This window comes from Pinus tabuliformis, chromosome 4_2, assembly GCF_031772625.1.
Source record: "Pinus tabuliformis cultivar Carrire ecotype Pingquan chromosome 4_2, CPIR1, whole genome shotgun sequence".
NCBI classification, from domain to species: Eukaryota; Viridiplantae; Streptophyta; class Pinopsida; order Pinales; family Pinaceae; genus Pinus; species Pinus tabuliformis.
In genome coordinates, this window is record NC_142304.1 from 1018871256 (window position 1) to 1018895602 (window position 24347).

Consider the following 24347-nt stretch of genomic DNA (forward strand, 5'->3'; position numbering starts at 1 on the left):
TCATCCTGGAAGATCTCCATGATCTTTTGCAATCTCTCCTTCTTCAGGGTCCAGATACCTCCAGTGGCTGGTAGTCCTAAGACCTCCACAATTACGTCATCGGTGATTGCTATATGTCTTCCCCTTACTGTGGAGTGATTTTCTTGTAAATTTTGCAAGAATTCTATTGCCACAGTCTCGTTGGATTCCTGAATGTGATTAAGATAGACTAACCATCCTGCCTTTGCCAGGATTTCCCATGCAGCGTCGGAAACTATCAATACCTATGGTTCTCTTTGAATTGACCTTCCTCCCGGACACATATCCTGATGTGCATATCTTCTCTCGTATGAAACAGGTAGCCACCAATCCAGGAAAATCGAGCACTTCTTTGGACAATTTGTTTTTGTTCATTGGGGGTTAGATGTTTTGGTAATTTACCTACTGCTAAGTAATTCACAACATGAGCATACCAGGGTGTTTTAACAGTGACAACAAATAAATGCTCATCTGGGAATTGATCTTCAACTGCTGCTGCATCCACTATTTTTGGCATTCGCAAGAGAAAGTCAGCTACAATATTTTCTTTTTCGAGTCTGTTCTTGATTGTAATATCAAATTTCTGCAATAAAACCAGCCATCTAGTTATTCTACCATTTGTGATTGGTTTATTTGCTAAATATTTTATGGCAGAGTGATCTGTATATAAAATAACAGGATATCTAGTAATGTAATGCCTGAACTTATTGATAGCATGTATTACAGCTAGAAATTCTTTTTTAGTAACAATATAATTCAATTCAGCAGGGGATAGATTCTTGGCAATATAATAAATTGCATATGGTTTTTTATCTTCTTCCTGCCCAAGGATTTCTCCAATAGCTGTATCTGAGGCATCTGATGAAATCTGGAATGGTAGGTTCCAATTTGGTCCACAAAGGACTGGAGCTGTAGAATTAAGCTTCTTCAGATCTTGAAAAGCACAATCACATTTTTTTGTCCAAAGAAAGTCAACGTTACCTGTTAGTGCATATAGAGGTGCAGCAATATGTGAATAATGTTCTATAAACCTTCTATAATAACCATAAAATCTAAGAAAACTACATACCTCTGTTTGAGTGGTAGGGGTGGGAATTAGAAAAATTATTTGAATTTTGGTTGGGTCTACTTGTATGCCAACTGCTGAGATATAGTGGCCTAGAATAAGGCCTTTAGTCATCATCATATAGCATTTTTCATGGCTTAAGCAAAGTCTGGTGGCAATGTAGCACTGCATGACTTTTTCCAGTGTGTCCAATGCTGGATCAAAGTCATCTCTGTATGGTGTAAAATCATCCATATAGACCTCGAGCCCCTCATTTATTAGGTCTAAAAAAATGCTGAGGATAGCTCTTTGAAATGTTGCAGGAGAATTGCATAAGCCAAAAGGTAAAAATTTGTAGGCAAATGTTCTCCAAGGACAAGTAAAAGTAGTTTTGTCTTGATCTTTAGGGGCAATCTGAATCTGATTGTATCTACGAAGCCATCCAAGAAAGAAAAGAATTTCTTTCCTGCTAAAGTGTCTAATAATTGGTCAATAAATGGAAGGGGAAAGTGGTCTTTTTGTGTTGCTTTATTTAGTTCTCTATAGTCTACATAAATTCTCCACTTTCCATTCTTCTTCAGTACCACAACAAGTGGAGAGACCCATTTACTATCGGAGATAGGGTAGATGAAGTTAACATTCAAAAGTTTTTGGAGATCAGCTTTTACAACATCTTTTAGATGAGGATTAAGTCTCCTTTGTGGTTGGCGAACAAGTCTTGTATCCTTTTCTATGTAAATGTGGTGTGTACATAACTGGGGATCAATTCCTTTCATATCAGGGTAGTCCCATGCAAATGCCTCTTTATGTTTCCTCAATAACTGGATGAGTTTCTTTTCTTGCTATAAAGTCAGGTTGGCATTAATGTTTAAAGTCTTTCGTGGCTCAATTTCCACAATTTTTCTATTCGAGACAGAGGTAGTAGGTATTGGTTGATCATGCGTGTCTTTAAGAAGATCCTCTTCTAATTCATTATCAAATTTCACTTCTATCATGTGACATTGTACGTGGGATCTCAGTTCAGCTTGGCTAATGAAATTATTAATGGCATCATCTTCTGTTTGGTCTTTGAAATCGAGGGCCTCTTGTATGGTTAATGGGGATCTAGTATTTTCTTTAAGGTATGATACAAGGTGCTTGTTAGTTTTTATCATTGTGACGCTTGGCTGCACTGAGGGATATAAAGCTAGATTCTTAATATTTGTCCCCCTAGAAATGGTCATATTTCCTTGTCGACAACCGATAGAAGCATCGGCAGTTGCGAGCTAAGGTCTGCCTAAGATCAATGGGTGTCTATCAAGTTGGTTTTTGGGGTTTATTATCAGGAAACCGGCCGGGTATTCCCAGGAATCAACAGATACAATGACATCCTGTAGTGTGCCCTTTGGCCTAACTATAAATCGATCAGCCAGTTCTAATGAAGTGGAGGTTGGTTCTACTGATGTAATGCCCAGTTTTTGGTAAGTAGCAGTTGTTAAGATGCTAATTGCAGCTCCTATATCAACTAAGGCATTTGAGGAGGTTTGACCACAGATTTGTACTGTTACTATTGGATTTCCTGGGCCTTCGTATTTAACGGGTGTTTCTTTTCTTGATAATAAGTCAGATAAAGTGCCAACTACTTGGACTTTTGGGTTGTTTGTTATTGTCCACCTTGGTTTCTTTATACATAGTTCTTTGATAGTCTTTGCATATATCAAGATGTCTTGAATGGCTTGGAGGAGTGGTATTTTTATGTACATATTTCATAATTCTCCGAGAATGTCAAAATCAGGATGTTGTATAGGTCAAGGTATAATTAAGCGTTCTGGGAATGGAGGAGAGGATGTGGTTGCTGGATCATGAATTTGTTGTCTAGGCATGTCCTCTTCCTGTAATGGTTGTTCTACAGGTAACTGATTTTCAACTTGGACTGTTTTATCTCCCTTTGTTTCAATGATACACCCTGATCTTAATTGAAGGTCATCACATTCCTTTAGATCGGTTCCTGTCTCTGGTGTTTCGATTATTTGAATGGTCTGGACCGGTCGATTATTTGGATTGGGGTTGGGTTGGGCTGGGAGTTGTGGCCTTAAATTAGACTGGGGATTTTATTGCAGAGCTGGCAGTGTAGGTTGAGGGAGCGGGATAATTCCTACTAGCTGATTCATTGGCCTTTGCTAGTTTGTCTGCCAGGTTTGAATTTGTGAAGTAGGAGGAGTCCATTGCGGTGGAAAAACATTGTTTTTCCAATATTGTCAGGTATAGGGAAAATTTGGCCAATTGGGTTGGCTTACTTGACTCGGCCATGGAGATGATGAAGGGAATGATTTCTGTGACCAATTCGGGAAGGGAGGTTGATTTTGCCACATTGAATTGTATTGTTGAGCATGGTATTGCTGAGGTTGGAAAGAAGAAGTTGGGTCTGAAAACATACCTATTTGCCGCGGCTGCCACTGACGGTGCTGATTAAGTAGATACACTGGTTCTAGCTCTTCTTCTACTTCCTTGTATACTACTTACAATCCAGGATGTGAGAGGCAACTCTTTGTGGAGTGGTCTTTTGTACAAATGGTACAAACTTGAACTGCATCTAATGGACAGTCCTTGTGGCTATGTTTCTTCCTGCATCTGGGACAGAAGATTGCCAAATTCTGTTCTTCTTCTGCTTACTTTTGTTTATCCTGCATAATATCAAGTTGTGTTGTCAGCGTCCCCAATATGTCATTTTTAAAATTTTCTAATAAATTTCCAATTTTTGCACGAGTTACTCCTTCTGCCAAAATTATATTATCTCTTACAAATCAATCATGCTCTCCTGGTTTTAGTCTTGTGCTACCTTTCGAACTCCTGATATATAAATCATTAATGTCAGCAAAATTTTCTTGATAAATATCTCCTTTCCCCATAACATTTAATGTCTCAATCCATTGTTCCTTCATTCCCCTAATTAATGCGGTTTTCAATACATTATCAGGTAAAGGTAATGATGCATAAGGAGATCTTTGAAGATTATACTGGAATCATTCAACATACTCTTCCAATGTTTCATTTAGTTTAGCCACCATCTGAAATATTTCATCTTTTAATTCTCGAGACCCGCAATAGTCCTGATACTTTTTTAGAAAAGACTCTTTCATTTGATCCCAATTATTTATAACACTACCACCTAATCCCATAAACCATCTCATAGCAGCTCCTTTTAATGTAGAGGGAAATAATTTTAGTTTCTGGGGGTCGATGGTATAGTCATATCCTCTACACAGCACACCAAATTCGAACAGAAATGAATTCGGATCCTCTAATGTAAGGCCATGGAATGTAGGGATATGCTGAAGAGGAATTGCTTTCATAGGTGCATTAGCACTTTTTGCAAACCCCGTAAGTTCCTATGCAGTGGAGGTTGTTGTAACAAAAGAATTTTTGAAATTATTGTTCCAAGGTAGAGGAAAGAAAAATTACAAGATGCACCCTTTCCCTATTCAACACACCATATTCTTAAGAAAATGGTCAACCAATCCAATTGTCTTCTCTTACTATAATCCAAACTGTAAATTTGCAGAGTTCGTTTTCTTGATGATTGAGGTTCTTTTGGAATCCTTATGCGAAATGTTGGAGAGACAGAAATTTTACTGACTTTTCCTTTGAATATTTCCTTTCTTCCCAAGGTTTTAATGTCTCTTCTGGGTGAAATTTGTTTTCCTGTAGCACTCGGATAGTTTCTTGTAGCAAATTGTTCCTTCCTGTACCAAGTATGACCTTCCTATAGAAAATTCGTTCTTCTAATAGAAATTTTGTTTTCTCCTGTACAAATTATGTTTTATCCTATAGCAACCAACCCGAATCCTATAGTATCTAGTCCTTGTATGCCAAGAGGTGGTGGGTCAACCTTTTTATTCGTTTATTTTCATATTTTTATTGATTTTTTTCCCTATTTTTTCTTTTTCAAAATTTCTCTATATTTTTTCATTGCATGCAAAATAAACTCAAAGATCTTTGAGTTAACATAGTAAGTTTTCCCTCACTTATCCCTTCACACTCCTTGTCCTCCATTAAATCCACTTTCTCAACTCCTCTTCACTTTTATCTTGTTCCTCTCCCATACGTGTGGGTGTGTTGGTTGAAAGGTAAAGTTGTGTGCTAGATAAGGCCAAGGTCGCTCTGCTACTCATTTGGGCTATTTAAAAATACATTTTCCTTCATACACTTCTAACACTTTTCAAGCTAAAATAAGTTTATAGGAAATTTTTGGAGGATTGCATACTTAAGCCTTACCCTAGGTGTGTTTTCTAGGTGATGGTGGAGCCAAATACATGTTGCAGGTGTTGCATGGTGTCCTAATTCATCATTGATGCTTGTTATCAGAGGCTGCTTGTTGATGTGTTGATCCTTTGATGGATGCATCGTAGATCTGGATATGTGTAAGGTTTTTATTAAGTTTCTTCTGAAATTTCTTGAGAAATTTATGTATTTATTAATTCTATCTTGTTGGATGATGCTTGATGATGCAGGTCTTTCCTTCACGTAGATTTCCTCTAGATCTAATGTTATTATTTCATGAGTGATCGTGAATCTTGCAACAGCTAACAAAAGGTATTCTTCATGTAAGAGTCACATAGATCCTGCTACGATCAAAATTTCCTTCAGTTTATGCCTTTAAAAATACTGATAATTCATGAGTAATAGGTTGACAAGGATCGAAGATTTTTTTTGTGGTGGAAGGGATGGAAGAAGGGGTGAAAATGGTTTCCTTTCATGGATAAAGGTGAAAATGAGGGTGGAGAATATGTCAATTGGTGTTGAAAATGAATGATGAGGCTAACATGGACCTCTCTCAACATTTCCTAAAGGATACATGACCTTTTGGCCTCTTTCTCCAATTAGATCTGCCTCCTATAGCATTTCAGATTCCTCCTGTAGAATTTTATGACAAACCCTTAGAGTAGAATTGTTTCATCCATATCTTTGAAATGGTAGACTCGATAGACCTGACATGTTTTGAAAATTTTGTCATGATCCTTATGACCTTCCCCATAAAAAATCTTGCCTATTGGATGCACGAATCACGAGAAAAATAAAAAATGGTTGTATGTGATGGAGGATGATTTCTCAAAAAGTGTGCACTAGAATTTGCTGAAATTTCTTGATAATGTTACCATCATCCATATGAATCTTTCCATGAAATATCTTACCCAATGGATGCATGGTTTGTGATATATAATTTTTTTTTTTTTAATGTATTTTGGCCTCCTATAGCAAAATAGAGCCCTCTTGTAGCATTTTAGGACAAAGAGGAAAATTCATGAGAAGGGCTTGGAAACGATGGGTCGATGTTGGAAATCGATGAGGGTGATGGATTGACATGGCATTGGTTCTTTTGGAGGCTCTGAGCAAAGGAGGAGAAAGTCCAAGTTTGAATTTGTTTGAATAGATTTTTGACCAACTTTCTCTTTTGGTGCTGACTTTTTTTTGTTGCTTGCAAACATTGGAGAGCACTTTCATTCACCAGAGAGAGATACATGGAACAAATAATTCTTTCATGTTTGTCATATTTTTCTGTTAGGTCTACTAGATGCCTCAATGAGGTTTTCAACTAGTAGGCCTGCCTAAACACCTCAAAGGAGGTTTTCACCTGTGATCTTTTATTTTTCTCTTTTTTTCTCTGTTTTCCAACCCATTGATAGCCTCATGAAGGTTTTCAATCCATGAGCCAATCTCGGGTGCCTCAAAGGAGTTTGTCACCTGAGATTTTATTTTTTCTCTTATTTTTTCATTTTTTTATTTCTTTTTCTATCCTACTCTACTTGAAAAAACAATTTAATCTCTTTCAAGTATAGTAATACTTCTAATGGAGCCATGTGTACATCAATATGATAGATAAACTCATGTGTAGGCTTGAAATATATAGTTTTACATGAACCTAAATTTTAGAGACCAAATGCTTTGACTTTGATGATATCAAGTACTATTGAAGAAGAGAGTGATTCTCCCTCTTGTTGATTTTCTGGAACCAAACCTTAATCTAGTTTTGATGCCCTTGGTTCCCTTGCTCATCTAGATCATTCTCCATGTCTTCTTCTACCATGGCATTCAAATATTCCTCCTTTTTCATATTATTCTCTTGAACACTTGGAGGATCTAATGGTAAACATGAGGGAACTTTTTTAATCTATGATTTTGATGTCTTATCTTCATCATGTGCAGCGCATGATTCTTTGGTCTTCTCATTTGAATCTTCTTCTTCCAAAATGTTCTCCTTCAACGACATCAAGAGAATATCCTTTTGTAATAATCTTCCTAAGATAAGATGAATACCATTTAGATCAAGAGGAGATGTTAGGAAGTGTTATACCTCAACATTGTAAGTGGGTTGCGGTACCTTCTTGTGTGGGTTTGGAAATGGTGGTACAGGTAGTTGAGTGAGAGTGGATCTTTGAGATGGATGTGGTTGTGGTGGAGGTGGATATTAGGGATAACATGGAGTTGGGTATGGAAGATATTGAAGAAAATATTGAGGATATTGTGGATTTCTTCCATAAGTTCCTTGCCAAGATTGTTGCCAAGAATTGTTTTGGGGTTCAGATGGCCAAGGTTGCCAAGGAAAGAGTGTGTTCCAATTACTTTGAGATGTGTTTTCATAACCTTGAAATTCTGAATTAGGTTCTTTAATTATACTAGGTTGAGTAGGCTGCCATGGTCCTCTTGGAGCTACATTACATAACTTCTTTGGTGATTGACTTGCTCCATTGTCCTCTTGGTAAAATTACTTCAACCATGGTAATGATGGTAAATATTTATTAACATTTGATTCTACATGGACAACCCAAATATCGACATCTTATTTTTCGTCATCTTCCATTCTTAACATTTCCATTTGTTCGTTTAGATTGCTAAGAATTTATGTTTTAAAGTCATCAAACAAATTTCCAAGTTTAGGTTGACTTACTGATCTTGATGTTGATTTAGTTACCCTTTCCCGTCCTCTTGCTATGCGTTTTTATGTTTCATAAATTTCTTCAAATTATAATTGGGATACATCACCTCTACTCATGAGATCAAGGAGATCAATCCACTCATCCCTAATTGTTTTAAGTAAGAGGGTTTTTAGGGTGTCAAATCCTAAATGATGTAATTTTTCCTTCTTAACATCATACATGAACCTCTCTGATATATTATCAAGGCTCTCATCTTCTTTTTGAGTCATTATAAAAAATTATTCTTTAAGATCATGGTCTTTATATTTTTCTAGATATGTCTTTTGCATATCATTCTATGATCTTATTAAATTAGTCCCTAAACTCATGAAACATTTAAGAGCTCTATCCTTGAATATTTTCGGAAACAATCTCAACTTTGAATGTTTAGTAAGTAACCATAAGATCTACAAAGGATTTCAAATTAAAATAGAAATTTTTTCGGATCATCTAACCTCATACCGTGAAATTTGGGACGGAAATATGGAGGGATGTTCTTCATATCAACACTGACATAATATATTGAATTGTAAATCCAAGATGATCTTCTTCATTGCTATCATGTCCATCCATTTCTTCTATCACATCTTCCACATCTTCTTCCTATACCTGAAAAAGTGGATGGTGATGTAGTTCTTACCGCACCATGTGATCAAATGGTACTGCACCATGTGATCAAATGGGGGGAGGCGGGGGTGGGGGGGTTGGAATTGGAGAAGTATAATTCTTTTTTTTGAATAAGAATGCTAATGCAATGCAAACTTTTGTTTTTGAAATGAAATATGCCCAATGCAATTTTTTGTTGTTGCAAAAAGAAAAAGAAATGAATCAACTAGGAAAGAAAACAATGCATACTTTGACATCTCCTTGGAAACAATGCCAAAAAGTGATGAGCCCCAGTATTGCAACAAGAATGTTGCAACTCCTAAGTATACCAACTTAAATTATCAACCCGACGTTTGTAAAAACTTAAGAGGTGACGACACTATATGTACAACATACAATGTGTCCTCCTCTTATTGATCTGATGTAATGGAGTGAATTTAATGAAACGAAAGCCTAAAGTAATTACAGAAATGAAAATATTAGTTCTAACAAAAATTAATCCTAGGCAAGAACAATAATTTGTAATTGAAATCCTAAGAGCGCAAATTCAAACAAATAGGCCTGATCTACTTTGTAAAAAGGAATATCCTAATTGGTGTTTATTCTTCCTCAATCATGGATTTAGAGGCTAGTGGGCATGATTTAAGCCTAAGAAATAAAAGCCAAGCTTTTGGAGAAAATCTAGTCGAGTTTACATGTGTTACACAAGTTCTACAAGAGGTTACTACAAGCAAAACATAATTGCTACAAGAGGAGATAATTCACCGAATTACCAAGTAAATCAAATGAAAATGGGATGAGACAATTTTTGTTATTAATTAAGATTTGTAAGGACACCGTTACAATTGGAATCACTCCAAAATACCCCTGTAAACACGTGCTAACAAATAGCAAAAAATTATTACTCTAAAACTGGAAATTCAAGAACTAGTGAGCTAGTTAACCTATCAAATGACTAACCTAATCAACCGAAAATTAATTGAGGAAAATTATTTTACTAATGTGAATATGTTTATGACATAATACATGTGTAATCAACTCAATTGAAGGTCACTAACATGTTCTAAAAAATAACAGAAAATTACTACTAGTTTTCTACAAGGGACTTTCAGAAATTCTAGATTTGTGAACTAGTAAACTAATCCAAGTAGCTCAATGATGAAGATGGATTTTCAAAGTTTTTATAAGGATTAATCATTCTTTTGACTCTATAAATAACCTAAAAAATGACTTTCTTCCATGATTTAACCCAATCCTTCAACAAAAGAAGTATCAATACTAAATGAAAATATAGGGAAAAAATAATAAGAGATCCATGTAAATAAGACGTGAAGAGAAGAAAATAAAATTATGCAAAAGGGCTCTAAGGCTCATGGGTGTAGAAATTATGACTTTAGATTAACCTGATAATGCAATATAACTAAAGAAAAATACTTTAATCTACTTCTACAATTAAACTTGCGGAAGCTTAATAGATTTGAGCAAGATCAAGCAGAACACATATAACAAGAAGAAAAATCAATGCACATGAAACACAGAAGAATACTCAGGGGAAAGCCTCGGCTAAAAACCCCACAATATGTATTATCATACAAGTGGAAATATCTCATGATCACATACAACTTTATCTCTCACAGTTAGCTAGCTCTTAGTACAATCCTCACAGATGCTCATAGGCAAAATAGACTTCTCATTAAGTCCTCCACACTACCCTACAAGCTCCTATTTCCTAGCGTAGTTTTTCCTGGGTGATCCTACTATTACCGTGTGTTATAGCTCCAAATCTCACTCTTATGGTTTGTGATGCTGCACTTATGGCCTAGGGCAACCCCTCCTTCCAGACCTGGTCCAAAAATTTAAAAAACAGTGTTTTATTCCCTGTACGCGACTTTGCCCTGTGTTAAACGCGTGTACACGCGGGTCTGTCATACCCAACCGCGTGTATCTATTAAAACACTTAAAAAAATATAATTTCCTCTTTTTCGGGCGGTGATCGCGGGATTACCTTCTGGATCACCTGTTAGTGCCCGTGGCCCAACTGTTCCCAACCAACTCCTAACTAAAAAACTACTTTGGAGAGGGTATAAAAAGACATCAAAGGGAAGGCCAAGGGGAGAGAGAAAGGAGAGCAAGATTATTATGCTGAGATTTTTCCCTTAGACCAGGTCTGAAGTCCTTGGTGCATCCTGCACTTCCCCATTTTGCATAGGAAACCCTTGTTTCCATGTGTATTGGTGATTATTCATCCTTGACATCATCATTGAGTAGGACTTGGAAGGAGCTCTTGCTGGAGGCTGGAGGCTGGAACGAATCTGGGAGGAAGCTTGCTTGGAGCCTGCTGAAGGTGTTCAGGTGATATCTTTCCGATATATGTACTTTATTTGCCTTTATATATAAAGAAACACGTCTTTGTTCCCGAATAATCTTTCTTTATGCTTATGAGATTCTTGTGTTGAATTCTTATGAAAGTAGTTACTTAAAGATTATTTATAACTAACTTTATAGCATAAAGATGATTTATACATAAACTTCTATACATGTACTGTTGATTTCTTTGATTTGTTTGTCTTGCAGGTCAGAGAAAGAAGAAGGGAACTCCAAGAAGGGTTTGCACCCTAACGGTCTTCTCGGACGTAGGACCTTAGGTATGTACCCTAAAACATTAGAATTTGCTTAAAAGTTAAAAAGATGGCTGTGTGTGTGTGTTTCTTTGTATAAGCAATTTTCAGTCTGGTAGAGTCTCAGCCCAAAGGACTCTAGGGGTACTTTCCCTTCAACCAGAATTGGCGACTCCGCTGGGGACAACATTCTTGTTGTTCCTAGTTTGGGTAGTCCTCAAGCCAATCTAGGCTCAGTGCCTCTGTTTGTTGGTTCTGACTGTTTGATATTTTCTTGAACTCCAAGCTGTTCCAGTTTTTCAGTTTGTGTTTTTTATTTTTCTTGAAACACTTCATATACGCACTTTTTCTGGATTACAGAAGCGTATATACGCAAGTTGCACTAAGTAAACCCGCGTATACGCAGGTTTCCTTAGTTACAGTCGCGTGTACACGCATTCTGCAAATAATTGCAGGCGCGTATATCACATAATTTTCAAGATTTATAATTTTTCTTTTGGCTGAATGTCTGTCTGGTGGTTTGGGTCAGTTTAAAGCAGTCAATTCCCAGTGACAGTTCTCTGTTTAACAGGGGGCATCTTGTTTCGAACTCTCTCTAGGAGTGCTAGTCTTGTTTTTCGTTGATTGCAAGCGTCATTGATTTTTGACACACAAGGTTTCTGTTTAAGAATCTTGATTGCTCTGTTTCGGCAGAGTGGGAAGATTGTCTTAAAATCTTTGTGTCCATTTTGTTTTCATGACATTTGTGTTTGCTTAACGAAATCATTTTTATGACCATTTGCTCCTTCGTTTCGGGAAAGTTGTTTGTTACCATTTCCTTGAAACTTGTCTTTTGATTTCTTGGACTTTCATTGCTGCTTTTGATTGTCAAAAGCGACTTCGAACACATTTTATTTTTGTTGAGTTCTCATCATTTCATTGGTGTCAATTCACAAAAGTGTTTGGTTGCTTGTTTATCAATCATTGGTGTCAGTATTTTTGAGAGTTTTTCCTTTGAAAAAGACTTTTTGGTTTGATTGAAAGAAAATCTTTTGAAAGTTTTTGAGTTTCGCTTTCTTAAACTTGCTTCTCATCTGATTTCCTTTTTTTTTTTTTTCGAAGTGAAAGTGCTTTGTTTTTTATCTTAAAACTTGTTTTTATTGTTTGGACGAAATGATTAGTAACAAATCATCTTCTATCTAAGCATTTCAGTGGCAAGACAAAATTTGGTAAAGCAGCAACTTTCCTTCTTTGTTTTTAGAGTAGTCTTTGAATTGTGCATCCACATTTAGTTCTTGCATTAGGGAAAGATTTGCATCTCTTTTTAGGCATATTTAGTTTTGTTAGTTTTTGTGAGTGTGGAGTCTGAAAAGAAAAAGGAAAATTTTTGTTTATATTACAAGTGCCTTCTGAACCTCATAGAAATTGCTATTCATCGAAAACAAAAGTGCATGTGCATGTAGCTAGGTTTTATTAATTTCTTTTGCGTCCATAAAACACCACAAGTTTCACCTCCATTACCTTTGACTTAAAGAACAGCCTAATAAAATCAAGCGCTTAATTAAAATCCACTAGAACTTTTTGTTTTAGTTGTTACACCAACAAGTTTAGGATTTTAGGGCCTTGGATTAGGCGAGTGGAGAGTTAACTCTCCAAGGCCACACAAAACGTCAAACATAAGAGTCTGATTAAAGAGAGTAAATCCAATAGCGTCAGGGAGACCAGGAAGACTCCGGATCTGGGAGTTAAGCACGAGGGTCTGTGAAGACAGGGAAGAGAGATACCCCCTCTCCTACTTGTCCGAACTTACCTCACGACTGTTCCGCCTGGCTTCTGCGACGAGTTGGTACCCATAGTTGCCTTTCCTAGGGATCTGCATAGGTGGCTGCGGAGGGGAATCCCGTGGCACCTGAGGTCGACGTTGCATCACTCTCGACAGTACTTCCGGAGGGCACCCTTGCGAAGCTTGGGGGCTTGCACCGGCGCAGACTGTTGTTAGGAGGTCAGCGTAACTTCCTCTGATACCTTCGCTGATAGGACTGGGCCCTCATCATCCCAGACTATCCTCGGAAGGCCCTTTGATTCACTTTCTCGTATTTTGGTGTCCGGTCTCAATCACCCGGAGCGGAAATACTTGAAAGTTGTTTGACTGGCTGTATCTTTAGGAACTTTTTAGTGTGTGCTCTGTGCTCCTAGTTGGCCTAGCTTTTAATTTTTTGAGTCTTTAGATAAGATCATAACAAAAAATTCAAAGTGGCTGACCGGTCTCCTAGACGGTCTCGAAGACTTCGTGGTCTCTCGCCACCTAGTTTAGAGCCTTCTCCTAGAAGGCGCAGAGGGAATACTACCGGTGGGGTCCGTCCCACGCCGGCTGACGCATCGGGGATTGATCCTCCTCTCGGGGATATTAGCGGCCAAGCAAGGCCTGGTACTTTTGAACAAGAGAGGGACGCTCCAGTCTTTTCTCAAGTTCGCTTTCAAGCGGAGGATAACGTAGAGGTAGAAGAACTTTCAGAATCATTAGTGATTCCAAATTCTCCACTACCATCTAGTTACCCAGACGTATTGCAATACGTTGGGCCTCCATTATATAGACCAGCGAGTCCAGGTTACGCTACGCGCTTACCATTTATGATCACTACTGGAAGCATGGCTTCCACAAGTGCTGCGACTATGCAAACCCCAACATCGGTGCAAGGGGGAGGAACCATTTCCATCCCCTCCGCTTCCTTGTTCGGATCGTTTGCTAGCACATCTTTGGTTGGGTCTACCTCCATTCCGTCCACGAGTGGAAATGCCCAAACCAATGCTTTTAGTACTGGTTCCTTCCTTTTTGGCACCCAATCACAGGGTATTCCGTCAGTTCCGTTCAATGCCGCTACGTCCATGATGGGCGGATCGGCTTCATTTCAGGGTTTTCCTTTTGGAAGTGGTCATATTCCACATTCCAACCCAACGGTAGGATCCATGCCTTTTTCTTCAATAGGACAAAGCAGCAATCCTTTCCAAGGTTGGAATAACCCTGGGGCTAGTAACGCAGGAACTGCGAATCCATTCATCGGTCAACAAGGAAGTAGGCCGTATTCCACAGTTAGCATGTTTCAAAGTATTCCTCCCCTCGCTTCGGCTTGGAACCCATATCAGGGGTTATCGACTCCTTATAATTCTATAGGAGGAAACTTTGCAAGCTATGGAGCTTATACGGCAGGAGTTGGTCAAACTCCGAATTTTGCTGGACCACAAGGCTTGCCCTTTGGTTCAGCTGGTTCTACTGGTCACTTGGGGCAGCCTGGTGCCTCTCAAATCCCAGGACAATCTTTTCAGAACTTGGGGAGTTCTGCCCAGTCTGGGTGGAATCCCCTAGGTCCTCCTAGGCTTCCATTTCTGGCAACGTTAAACTTGCCAGATCTCACTAAGCTAACGAACGACCCTATCAGATACAATCCAGCCTGGCCTCCGGTCCCAACCAAACTCCCTTCGGACATCCCAAAATTCGAAGGGAAGAGTGGTGAAGATCCGGGCGATCATGTAACCACATTCCATTTGTGGTGCTCATCTAACTCCCTCATCGAAGATTCGGTTAGGTTGAGACTTTTTCAGCGCACCTTGACTGGTAATGCGGCTAAATGGTACATAGAGTTGCCAGGGGGCAGCTTTACATCGTTCGCAGACTTAGCTAATATCTTCTTGAATCACTTTCAGTTGCCTGTCCGCTATGATGCCGGAACTGAACTTCTGGCTACCTTTCGTCAGGATAAGGCAACCCATATTTCTGATCACATACAGGAATGGAGACGGAGAAAAAGGCTCATTAAAGCCGAAATCCCTCCGGAGTACCGTCTAGAGTGGTTTTTGAAGTCTTTGCAACCTGAGATCTCCAAGGATGTCTCCATGTCTGGGGTCTATTCTGAGGAGCAAGCCATTTTCAGGGCCCAGCAGTTAGAACTGATCTACTCTCAGTCTGGGATCCTCCAAAAGTACTTGCCAGATGCTCCTGGATCTAAGGTTGATTTAGCTAAGCCAAAGCCAGGTCCGCATGCGGATGGTATCGTGGGGTCTGTAGACTCAACTACAGTGAACTTGCTAAATCAATTGCAGCAGTTGTCATTACAAACTGCTCCTAACAACCAAGTCACAATGTCTAGTCCTCCTGCTTCCCAAAATTCTTCCATTAACGCCGTCCAATCCAATAACCCCAAAGGAAATCAAAATTCCGATGGGAAAAAGAAAGGACGTGGTAAAAAGAAGAACTCAGATGGGAAGCCTGATGCAAATAAATCCGGCAACAACGCTGGTGGTGGTAAGGGTGAGTCGAGAAAGAAAGTCAAGTTTCCTTGCAAGTTATGCAGTGGAGACCATCTAACTCATCTTTGCCCTAAAATCGAAGACGCTCAGCGCTTGTTAGCACAGCAAGGGACTTCTAGTTCGCAAGCTGTGTTGACTAACCCGTTTCCCCAAGGGCAGCAACTTCTTGCTGGCGCGAATTCGAATCCTGGGACCTCCTCTGGGGGCAACCAGGAAGGGGAAAAAGCATCAAATGTTTTTATGATGGGTTCAAACGTTAACGTGACTACTCGGTCACGTGATTATGGTGAAGCCGAAACATCTAAGGATAAAACGGTTCCCGGAAGTAATGACCTTCATATTGAGCGACCTCCTGTTGAGACTGTACCTAGGATACCGAAAGGTTCCGCCAAACGCGCGACAATTAACCCCAATGCTAGAGCTGCTCAAAATTACTCCATTGTGGAGGATTTGGCTCAAAGCCCATGTGCTATGTCCGCTTTGGAAGTTCTCCAGTCGTGTCCATCTCAGAGAAGTGCTTTACTCTCCGCCATTGGAGCAGTCGATTCAGCTAACTCTCTAGTGCTCTCTTTTGACATGTCAAATGTCAAAAAGAGACTCCCTCATCATATGGCTTTTCAAGTAAAGTCAACATACCGGAAAATCAATATTTTTCGCACCGTTATAGATGAAGGAGCTTCCACATGCGTCATGTCCATGTCTTGTTGGAAGGCTATCGGTTCACCTTCGGCTGTTCCTTCACCAACCGTCTTAACTGCGTTTGATGGCCATTCTCACAAGCCGCATGGGATTATCCCGGCCTTTCCTATATGTGTTGGAGGGAAGGTCGTTAATATCGAAGTTGAAGTCGTAGATGCTAACCTAGACTATAATCTCCTATTAGGAAGGAACTGGGTGTACGAGATGGAAGCCGTTGTTTCGACTTTGTTTCGTGTCATTTGCTTTCCTCATGAGGGGAAAATCGTTAAGGTTGATCAATTGGACTATGCTCCAATCGATCCTCAAGCAACCTCCGACTCTACTGTTCCTTTGGTAGATAACCCTCGCCCGCCGACTGAGAATTTAGGAGTAGGGATGTATTCCTCATTGATGGGTACGTTTGATCTTCCCTCTCCTTTTGCAAGAATCAATGCTATTTCATCATCCAAGGAATCTTCTCGAGAGGGGTTCTTCCGAACTCATCATTTTTCCGACCCTTGGACCTTGCCTTCACCTACGACCGCATTAGTTGAAGGGCAAGTTAATGGAATGGCGTTTCCTATATCTGCAGCTGAGCTTAGATATCAGGCTATCGTAGACTCTGCAGATAACCATTCTACTCCCTTTTCCGAAGAGGAGCTAGATGGTCATGTGGCCCCCGCTTGGAGCTTTGATTCTAACTCTGCCTTGGACTGCTTAGATTCGGTTCTACCTTCTGAAGAAGCAATCCTCGAAATTATGATGGGTATAGATCGACCTTGGGAAGACTTACACCATCGCTCATATTTTCTTCCTCCATTGCAGGAAGTAGAATCTAGATTCTCCGAGCTCGTTGGTAGTGATGTTTGTACGGTATCGAACCCTTTGGCTCCAACACACACACGTGCTGAAGGTAATATGTCGGTAATCTCAAAAACGATACCTATAAACATCTCTAAAAATCCTAACATCATCGAGAATATCTTCATCGGAAGTGAGTGTTCCCCTGAAGAAATTCAAATTTACACCGACCTATTCAAGGAATATCGTGATGTATTTGCTTGGTCTTATGAGGAAATGCCCGGCATTGATCCTTCTATCGTCCAACATGAGATCAAGACGTACGAAAACGCAAAACCGATTCGTCAAAGGCTTCGGCCGGTTAACCCTAGGAAAGCAGCGGCTATCAAAGCTGAGGTTGAGAAGCTGCTAAGGGCGAGTTTTATATACCCTGTTCCTCTTACGGATTGGGTTTCGAATCCAGTCCCTGTGGACAAAAAGCAAGGAACAATCCGCGTATGCATCGATTTTAGGGACTTAAACAAGGCTTGTCCAAAAGACAATTACCCCACGCCATTTATTGATCAAATTATTGACGAGTGTGCGGGTAATGCGATTTTCTCCTTTATGGATGGTTTCTCAGGTTATAATCAAATCTCTATCCGTCCTGAGGATCAGCATAAGACTGCCTTCATATGTCCCTGGGGTACCTTTGCATATCGAAAGATGCCCTTCGGTCTTAAAAATGCTGGAGCCACCTTCCAGCGGGCCATGTCTTACGCTTTCCACGACATCAAACATATCATCGAGGCATACTTAGATGATCTCGCTGCTCGTTCTCGAAAGAGAACTGATCATCCTAGTCATCTTCGATTAGTCTTTGAGCGATGTCGTTTTTACAAAATCCGGTTGAATCCTAATAAGTGCGTTTTCGCGGTTACATCAGGTCGGTTGTTAGGGTTTATAGTTTCCAATGAAGGGATACGGGTTGATCCCTTCAAGGTTGAGGCAATAGTTCAGTTGCCTCCCCCGTCTTCAATTCGTCAACTTCAAAGTCTTCAAGGGAAGGCCAATTTCTTAAGAAGGTTTATAGCAAACTATGCCGAGATCACTAAAGGGTTCATGCGTTTGCTACGGAAAGGAGTTCCATTCCTGTGGGACGACTTTGCGCAGCGGTCGTTCGATGCTTTGAAAAAGGCATTAGTCTCTGCCCCGCTTTTGAGTCCACCGGATTACGGTAGAGACTTCCTTTTATATCTCGCTGCCGCAGAATCTACCATTGGTATGGTTCTAGTTCAGGAAGACGATGCTCTTGTCGAGCACGTGGTTTATTATTTGAGCCGAGGCTTGATAGGCCCTGAACTCCGCTATTCTCCTGTTGAGAAGTTGGCCTTGGCAGCAGTCCATGCTGTCCAGAGGCTCCGTCATTACATTTTGCTACGCAAAACTTTTGTCTTAGCGGCGGTCAATCCATTCCAATTTGTCCTCAGTAGGCGAGTGATTGGGGGCAAATATAATAGATGGATAGTCATTTTACAAGAATTCGACCTCGAGTTCTTGTCCGCCAAGTCTAAGAAATCTATGGTCTTCGCGGAGCTAATTTCTGAGCTTCCTTGTGGAGAGGATGTTGTTTATGAGGAAAGTTTACCCGACGAACATATATTCCTCATCTCTTCACAAGACCCTTGGTATGGAGATATCATTGTTTATCTCCAGACTTCGAAGTTTCCCTCTACTTCCTCCAAGGATGAACGTCGCAAGTTACGTCACCTGGCTAAAAACTATGTTATCATTGGTGACACTTTATACCGTCGAGGGGTTGATTCAATTCTTCGACGTTGTTTAACCTTAGAGGAAGCAGAGTCTGTTCTTAATGATTGCCACAGTGGAGCTTGTGGTGGTCATCTATCCGGGCTTGCTACAGCCCAGCGCATCTTACGTGCCGGCTACTTTTGGCCTTCACTCTTTAAGGACTGTGTGGAAGCGGTAAAAACGCTGTCACCCGTGTCAAATTTTTACTCGCAAGATGCGCGCGCATCCAGCTCCCCTTTTTCCCGTTGTCACCGTCGGTCCCTTTACGAAGTGGGGTATTGATTTTACGACTTGTAATCCGCCTTCAGCGGCAAATCACAAGTACATTATCGTGGCTGTAGACTACTTCACGAAGTGGGCTGAAGCCATGCCTACTTATAAGAACGACAGTGACACGGCAGCTTTGTTTCTTTTCAATCAAGTTATCTCAAGATTCGGTATCCCAAGAGAGATTGTCACTGACCATGGCAGTCATTTCCAAAATCAGCTAATGTCCGAATTGGCTTTTAAATTAGGTTTCCGTCAAGAGCATTCGTCTCCTTACTATCCTCAGGCCAATGGACAGGTCGAGGCGGTCAATAAAACTCTTAAGACGATACTCCAACGGACAATCGATAAAAATCGGTCCAATTGGCACATTATGTTATATCCGGCTCTTTGGGCATACCGAACCTCCGTTAAAACGGCTACTGGTTTTACTCCTTTTCAGTTAGTTTACGGGATGGAATCTATCTTTCCGGTCGAATGTGAAATTCCATCTCTGAAATTGGCTGTCGAGCTTCTTCCTGAGACTTCGAGTCTCGAGGAGCGCCTAGTTCATCTGGAACATCTCGATGAGCAGCGTCGAGATGCTGCCACGACGAATGAGGCCCATAAGAAAAGGGTCAAAACTCAGTATGATAAGTCTGTCAGACCTCGTGTTTTTTCTGAAGGTGACCTTGTCTTGGTCTATGACCAAGATAAGGACGCCTTGGGGGCAGGCAAATTCAAGCCTATGTGGTACGGTCCTTTCATTATCAAACGAGTCTTAGAAAAAGGATCGTATGAGTTAATTGATTTCGAAGGAAACAAGCTGGCGGAGCCCCGAAATGGGCTCTATTTAAAGAAGTATTTTGCTTAGTTTTACCAGGCAATGGCTTCTTTGTATTTTATGTATATTTGTACATATCTTATCGAGCGTTTTTCTGATATCAGCACTTTTGGTCTGCTTTGGCAGGTGTTGATGGATGATTTGGTTTATTTTGGATTCGCCGATGGTGCTAGTCGGCACACTCGGAATCTTGCTTCCGCAGCTTGGGTACTTTATTACCCAACTGGTCAGTTGATGACATCGAGAGGCGTGTGTATCGGTCCTGCTTCAAACAATATGGCCGAGTATACAGCTGTTATTAATTTATTATCCGAGGCAATCTCTTACGGGATCGACTCGTTGGTAGTGTATCTTGATTCTCAATTGATAGTGTCTCAGTTAAATAACATTTATCGGGTTAGAGATCCATCATTATATCGCCAATATTTAAGGGTGAGGTTGTTGCAAAGATCATTTATTTACATTAATTATTTGCACATTCCAAGATCTCAAAATTGGTTAGCTGATTCTATCGCTAATCAAGCATTAGACTGGCATATCAATCATTCATCATCATAAAATCATGCATCAAAAAGTCAAACTGTATATATATATATATATCACAAAGCGTCTCAAGTGTACATATGTGTGTCCAAAAATATACAAAATTGGGACTCAAATGCCCATAATCATGTCAGGCATATCTAATGCCTCGGCTCTGGATGAGCAGCTAAATAACTAACTATAGCATTGGCCACGCGCCGAAAAACGCGAACCCAGTCACGTGGCATCCCAACCACATGACGCTGCATATCTGGAGGAAGGTCCTCTATCTCGGCCATCGGTACTTGATAGCTCAATCTCGCCAAGTGTCGCTGCACGTTGGCGAGGGTCCTTTCCGCATCCGCAGCCGCCTCTTCGGCTCCTCGGCCACGCCGTCCGTGCCGTGGGAATCCATCTGGTCGCACAGGCCCAATGTCTGAAACATGATCATCATATCAGTCATTTGAATCTCATCAAAAAATATATTTTTCAAAGTTCATCATTATGCTTGAAAAATCCTAAAAATCATAAAATCATAAAAAATCAAAAAATCTTACCGATCTCGCCCCATGCTGCATCTGGTGGCAGTACTAGGTCAGGATCTCCTCGGAAATCCAGTCCAGCATAGGGGTAGTCGTCTATGGCGATGATCTGTTGCTCCCACCAAGCAAAAAAGTCGTCGTCGAATGCATTCCTGGGCACTTCCCCCCCCCCCAGACGTTTCATCAAGTCAGCCCACCGGCCCATACGTGGATCACGTGGACTGCTGATGGGAACTGCTACCCTGGGACGGAGTGCAGGAACCTTCTCGAAGAAAAATGTGCATAAAATGGTCCCATACCCAAAGTTCTTGGTCTGTCCCTTCCTGATAGAAGCAAGCTGCTCCTTCATGTTGGCAAGTAGGGGAGTACACCAGTCAAACACCGTGGTGAGACAGTCTACTGCTACGCTCATGTTTACTCGTGATGCCTGATGTAGCGAAGATGACCCGTTCACTCGAGCTATGGTGAACAGGATTATCCGCAGTGACAAACTCGCCACGTGTGGGATCGAGATCTGACTCCCGACCTTCCGATGACCTGGGCAGTAAAGTTGTACATAGTCGTCTACGCTGAGACTATTCCGGGTCCTGCCCCGGGAGTGGACTACCTCTCCCCTTCGGGAAAGGCCCGTGATGAAATATATATCTTCCACTTCTATCCTGAGTGGCATTTGATCAATCATAAAAGCTTCTTCCTCGACATCCCAGTAATCAATAAGTCTCTCGAGCAGACGCACATTTGCTTTCATATTCGGCAACTTAAAGAATTTTAACAATCCGCATCCCCGTAAGGCATCTAATGCCTCATCATTCTCCATAACTTCATTATCTACAGCTGAGTGCTCTCTTTCACGCCATGTGAGAGTCATCCTGGAAGAAAAAATCAATTTCATCCATTAGTTTTTTATATAAAAATTTTTCGCTGCGCACACGCGGTTTACCCTATACACAGTCGCGTGTAGGGCCGTCGTATACGCGATTTATATACATCCAACCCGCGTGTACGCCGCAGAGAAATTTTTTGCAAAAATCTAACGGTGAAACATTAATTAAACTTCCTAAAAACTATCACAATTGATTGCAAGACAAGTTTAGTGCTTACCTGGAAGTTTTCGGCAAGTTTGAACGGTTGAATAAGTCACGGGGAAAGTTTGCTCCTTTTGCTCCACAATTTGCTCTCCAAGTCAAACGGTGAAAATGGTAAGTCCAAAATTTCTTTTTATAAGTTTTGAAAATGTAAAATTTTTTCAAAATTTTATTTTGTTTGGTTTCATGTCACTTTTAACTTGGGAGCTTGGAATGTCGAGATTGAGTTGTTTTTCAGGACATTTTGGACATTTTTCGACGATTCGAGGCGGTTCCATGACTGCTGACCCGTCATGGCAGGTATCGTGTTCTCACTGGCATATAGGTTAGGGACACCATTTTTCCGTTGCATTATGCATACTAGCCTCCATTTGACCGATACATCTGCCGTAGGGTCGACCCCATCATGTTATGGTTCGCAAGCCATTTTCACTCGCCGATTCTTTAAATCATGACATGATGGTAGAGCCATCCTTTTACATGGGCATCCTAGTTAGCACCTCACTGACATTTGTTGCCCATGCTGCTTCGTTTTGAGTAGGCTCGGGAGTCCTCTGTAGTCCCGCCATGACTTATGCGTTGAAGACTCATTCTTCCTTGCTTCTTCGCTTCGTTCTGGCCTTATACCCTAGAGGCTCCTATGTGTGTTGAGTTGTACTTCTGCATTGCATGTTGACCATTTGCACCTTTTGGCCTATAACCGGCTTCACTTGGACTCGTGTTTAAGCCCACTTTTGACCATGACGTCTGCAAAAAATCAACCTTGCATACCCTTGACCTCTGCAGCTTGACATACCCAGATCCGTGGAAGGGACATACCTCTGAGTGTCACTGACCAGTTTTTCACCTCCCTGCATTGAGCATAGGAACGTTCCTTTCCCAGGAACTAGAGCATCTGTTTCACCGACACTCGTTCTTTCCACTGTACCATAGCATTCTTTTATTCTTTTTCCGGCTTATCAGAAAAAGACAAAAAAATTAAATATTCCAAAAAGAGCGGGAACAGGGACATTATTTCCATTTATTGTTGGCAGCTAGAGTCAGTCGTGTCGCCCTTGAACAAAGCACTCAAAACAAAGTCTCCTCCGCATGGGTGGGATTTAGTTTGACTTAGGTAAGCCATAACCTTGTTATCGAGTCAGTTCTCCCCGATTGGTTATCTCTTCCAATCCTATGGAGGGTTCGTTCGTGCCTCCTGCATGACGAACTTATACAGATTCATTATATGCTGCCACATAGTCACATTGAGTCGTGCTTTTGTTCAAGGGAAGTTAGCCTGAGTCGGCCTTTCTGCGGTGTCTCTTGACTCATTTTTCAGTCGGCCATCCCTGGTTGTCAGTGTCATGTCTATCATCACATCAGTTATATTAGTCCTTCACTCGTGCCGGTTTGAGAAGGTCCCCATTGACTTCTTGCTGGCGGGTCTTGTCCTTATCGACGACGACACATTGCTCTGAGGGCAGACCTAGAGACCGCACCCTGGCCCTATTTTCATTATTGATAGGTCACCTTGTGCTCAGCATCGATCAGTATCATGGGTCTTTGACTGAGTGGTTTCCCTTGTGTTCGACATCAGCATACATTATCACACATTGGGATTCGTGCAGTACCTTGGTTTCCATTTGACCCTATTGGTGGATACCTCGCCTCTGTGTCAGCTTTCATTATTGGTTGGTTCAGAGGGTTTCTGCCGTGCGCTAGCCACATCTTGTGTACGCCGGAAACGTACTTTCGGTTGGGTTACTACATCTTTTTCATCCGATTCCTTCCACATTATTGGCCTACGGGTTACACTCGCGCTAGATTGATGGAGGATGCCTTAATGCCTTCCTTCTAGCGGATCTTTCCCTATCGACTCCGACTCATTGCTCTGGGGCAAAGATCTAGAGTCCATTTGGCAGTACCTTGGGGTTTGCAGTCATTAGTGGCAGATTCCTCGCTATCGACAGTGGGAAACCATCATTGTCTCCTGATTGATAGATTCTTACAGGTGTTCGACTTCAGCTCATCTATTCACTCTTGTTAGATTGTACTGGGTACCTTGACGCTCATTATCATTATCGGTGGGTAGTCTCGCGTTTGTTAACGGTATACATCAATGACCGGTAATCAAACGATTTCTCACATGGTCGACTTCAGATCATTTATTCCCATGGTGTAGAAATGTACCACGGCGGTCGGTGAAGACCTCAGGTTGTATCAGCATTCATTGGTTCACTTGACAGTTGCTCCTGTTACTGCTAGTTGATACCATTCCACCTTATATGTTGCAGTCAGTCATGGCGACATTCTATATGCTGGCACCTGAGTTTGC